General features: G+C 41.2%; 1 long non-coding RNA gene across 1 annotated transcript in view; it reads left to right on the forward strand.

Annotated features, from left to right (window-relative positions):
• Positions 1–1,304: 1,304 nt before the first annotated feature.
• Positions 1,305–4,563, forward strand: part of LOC116670445 (uncharacterized) — a 23,228-nt gene continuing 19,969 nt past the window's right edge. The window contains exons 1-2 of the long non-coding RNA XR_004327024.1: positions 1,305–1,315; positions 4,161–4,170. This is a non-coding gene — a long non-coding RNA (uncharacterized LOC116670445). The remainder of the gene's footprint in view (positions 1,316–4,160; positions 4,171–4,563) is intronic.

A 4,563-nucleotide genomic window follows, 5' to 3' on the forward strand; every position in this document is an offset into this window, starting at 1 on the left:
CAGGGACAGACCCTTTGTACATGAGGCGCACCCTTCACCAGGTGAGCTATCCAGGCACCCCTAGTTTATTTGCCCCACTGTTCTGGTTTGTTTGGGCAGGTGAGAATGCAGCAATCAAACTCTAAAGCACCAAAAGGACCAAACAAGCGTACCGAGATCTGCTTGAAGAGCTGGTCGCGGTACGCAATCAATAGAACTCTGGAGTGGTTCGTTTGTGGTGAGAACGTGATCCGTACTCGAACCGCACCAACTATACATACTCCTCCAGTCTGAGCTGATGGCTCCTGTAGTCAGGTGTGTTTAGCAATCTGAACTAAAGTCTCCTGTAGTCAGGTAGCTTAGCAATCTGAGCTAATGTCTCCTGTAGTCAGGTGTGTTTAGCAGTCTAAGCTAATATCTCCTGTAGTCAGGTAGCTTAGCAATCTGAGCTAATGTCTCTTGTAGTCAGGTGTGTTTAGCAGTCTAAGCTAATATCTCCTGTAGTCAGGTAGCTTAGCAATCTGAGCTAATGTCTCCTGTAGTCAGGTGTGTTTAGCAGTCTGAGCTAATGTCTCCTGTAGTCAGGTGTGTTTAGCAGTCTAAGCTAATATCTCCTGTAGTCAGGTAGCTTAGCAATCTGAGCTAATGTCTCTTGTAGTCATGTGTGTTTAGCAGTCTGAGCTAATGTCTCCTGTAGTCATGTGTGTTTAGCAATCTGAGCTAATGTCTCCTGTAGTCAGGTGTGTTTAGCAATCTGAGCTAGTGCATCCTGTAGTCAGGTGTGTTTAGCAATCTGAGCTAATGTCTCCTGTAGTCAGGTGTGTTTAGCAATCTGAGCTAATGTCTCCTGTAGTCAGGTGTGTTTAGCAGTCTGAGCTAGTGTCTCCTGTAGTCAGGTAGCTTAGCAGTCTGAGCTAATATCACCTGTAGTCAGGTAGCTTAGCAATCTGAGCTAATGTCTCTTGTAGTCAGGTGTGTTTAGCAGTCTGAGCTAATGTCTCTTGTAGTCATGTGTGTTTAGCAATCTTAGCTAATGTCTCCTGTAGTCAGGTAGCTTAGCAGTCTGAGCTAATGTCTCCTGTAGTCAGGTAGCTTAACAGTCCGCGCTAATGTCTCCTTTAGTCAGGTGTGTTTAGCAGTCTGAACTAATGTCTCCTGTATTCAGGTAGCTTAGCAGTCTGAGCTAATGTCTCCTGTAGTCAGGTGTGTAGCAATCGTGCTAATGTCTCCTGTTCAGTGAGATTGCAGTCGAGCTAATGTCTCTGTAGTAGGTAGCTTACAGTCAGCGCTCTAATGTCTCCTTAGTACAGGTGTGTTTGCAAGTCTGTAACGTAATGTCTCCTGTATTCAGGTAGCTTAGCAGTCTGAGCTAATGTCTCCTGTAGTCAGGTGTGTTTAGCAATCTGAGCTAATGTCTCTTTCGTTCTTGCGTGATTTGTAATGACACAGTTTGGTACGATTGGAGTTTTCCAGGTGTGAAACCAAACCAAACTAACCAAGGGCAAAACAAGTTTATTAACTCATCAATTGATTAGGACCAAAGACACACACTACAGGTGTGAAAACACTCTTAATAGTATCAGTAATTTCAGGAGCCATTACACCTACACAGTAGTCCCATATACATTTTCATAATACATACTCTTTCTTTTTCATCACCATTCTAATAGGATTATTTCACATGAGAGGCTCGCTCCTTGTTTTACTTTGCTAAAATTCCTCCTTTTTAAAAAATCTTCCAAACTGTTCTGTATTTGAGATTTATGACTATTCACGTTTAGGAAATTGAATGGCTGTAAGGAGACTGGGGGCAGATACGGACTGGGGAATGTATGCAATAGCTCCTGGCCTGCAGATAAGGGTTAATGGGAATAAGGAAAATAATTAACAGTAGTTCATTAATTTGAGTACTTCATATTACTCAAATATCTTTTTTTCACCAAAAATATCAAAGCCTTTTTGAAACCTCAAACATTTTTACCCTTTACGGTGTTCCATATTTTGGGTTACAGTCCGTCAGTCCGTAGGGAGTTGGGTTGAGAACCGGGGGGTCGCTGGTTTAAGCCAGTTCACCTCCTCCTCGCTGCCAAGGTGCTCTTAAGCCATTCACCAAACCACCCCCCACCCCCACCCAGCCCACTCTCTCTGACATCTTTCCATTAGTGCATGTAAAGGACCTGAGCATGTATGCATTTGTGTGTGTGTGTGTATTTCATTCTTGTGTGTTGTGTGTAACAACAAATTGTAAATTGCACTTTCCCCATAATAATTATAAGTATGAATTAGAAATTAGAAAACAGTTTCTATGGCCTATATTTTCTACCCATATACAGTTTTCAATCATCATTTGAATTACATGTAGAGACCTTTCTAGTTTTGCTATAATTTAACTCAGCGAGTTAGGTTCTTTTGCTTGTGCGTTCTGTTTATTTATTTGTTTACCTGTACACCTCTTCCCATCATCCCCTGTTTTATAATCTGGCAGTCTTTTTCTGCGTCTTTGACATTTCTATCTCTGCTCTGATTCTTTCCCTCCTGATTCTGACATTTCATCTTCATGTCTGTGTCAACACATTGCATATTTCGGCTTATTTTTAGCTTTCTGCTCATCTGCCTTCAAATCACACACACTGTTTGCTCTGCCACACCAAGCGTGCTGATGTACAATTGTGTAAAAATAAAAGAAGAAGGAAATAAAATGGAGATTGAAAAAGATCTTTTGTGGTCTTGTGTGTATGTCAAGGCACATTTCATCTTAATATGTTGTGTCAGTAATAAATTCAGCTTAATATCATCTAAAGTGCCATTTGAAGCAAGCCTGACATATCTGTCCATAGTGTTATTTAAAAGGCAGGAGCGAGCCTTCTTATCTCCAAGTGCTCTATCAAGCTGGAGTATTGCTCAACACAGGGGCTCTTAAATACTGTTTAGCCTGGTATCCAATGAAATTCAACCTGGGACCAAACTGAAAATTTGATTCTGTCACTCCGGCGCTCAGTCTCATTACAACACATTAGTTCCCTTGTCATGTGGGAGCCCAGCAAAAAAAGCACCAGCTTAGACAGAAAATGACTGGATTTATCAATAGGCGAACCAGCAGGTGAGTTTAAAGCAAATAATTTCACTGAGCACTTTCAAGGTGAAATTCCATTTAAAAAATAGAACAAACCTGGCTTCAAAGATGTGTGAGTGAATACATGTGTAACAAGCCAAATCAGGGTTTGTGAGATGAGGGTTGCTGGGTGGAATTCTGCCAAAGGTGCCCATGAGCAAAGTTACTAATAGACCTAATATCTCCTAGTACATGACTTATTGTTGCTGGGGAAACAATTCTTTCTCACCTCCAATTTATCAACATACTGACGATAGGTCAGTGGCCCCTCAGCGTTAGATACCGACGCACTACGCACCCTATAGCGTCCGTATGGGACACACTGGGCGGAGCAGCTACTTCACCATGGCACTGTAAGACAAAGTCTGCTGCACACAAAGAGCTGCAACTAATCAAAGCAAGGCACCAGATTCGGAAAATAAACTGGAGAGGGGACATCAGTAGGGGGAGGGATAGGGATGAATAGTGACGGCTTTGGTAGGACTTGGAGAAACAAAATTATATAGATGAGAACAATATACTTTAACAGTTTTGAGTGTAAAAAATAAAGCACGCTGGACTTTGTGGCCATGGCTGAAATCTGTAGTCTCGCGGACCCACGAGATCTCACAAATTTACGTAGAATAGAACCCTAACCCCAACCGGCCCGTCAGACACCACCTAAAGCACGCTCTATTTTATTTTGAAAAGTAGATGTTTTATTTGTTTCTGTGCTTGACTATCTGCTATCACTCTCTGTCGTGTGCTGCATTGCTGCGGAGCTCTCCGGCGTCCGGCAAAAAAAGAAGCCCCGAGTATCTGCTCCGGAGGACTGGGGATCGCTGGAGATGGGACAGAGTTGGAACACAGCTGTTCAGCAGTCAGTGGAAGTACACACTTTGACTTTAAGATAAGATAAGATAAGATAAGATAAGATAATACTTTATTCATCCCACAGCGGGGAAATTCCTTAGTTACAGTAGCATTCTCAATAATAACAGCAAAAAAATTAAAAAATAAATAAAAATAAAAATAAAAATAAACAAGTAAACACAAGAAAGACAGGCAAACAATAGACAATGTGCAGAAGGTAGACTGAAGTAAAGTGGCGTCTAATAAAGGTTTTGTAAAGGAAGGTGCGGTTGCCACAGTACAAAAAAACAATATTGCAGTGTAAGTAAGTGACTTTAAAATTAAATTGAATATGTAATTAAAGTAATAATGCAAAAGTAGGTAACCATAATATAAGTTATATTCACCAGTGACCATGAATAATATGTAAAAATTAAGTACTTGTTATCAAAAAATATAAATACAGATAAAGATATACAGAGAGTGTGTGGATTAAATGAAAAACAGGAACAGAAACTACAACACTATCAGGTAGTGCAGGTGTTATAGAGCCTGACAGCGGCCGGGATGAAGGACCTACGATACCTCTCCTTCTTACACCGTGGGGGTATCAGTCTGCTGCTGAAGGAGCTGCTCAGGGA

The sequence above is a fragment of the Etheostoma spectabile genome, chromosome 20, assembly GCF_008692095.1.
Source record: "Etheostoma spectabile isolate EspeVRDwgs_2016 chromosome 20, UIUC_Espe_1.0, whole genome shotgun sequence".
In the NCBI taxonomy this organism is placed as follows: Eukaryota; Metazoa; Chordata; class Actinopteri; order Perciformes; family Percidae; genus Etheostoma; species Etheostoma spectabile.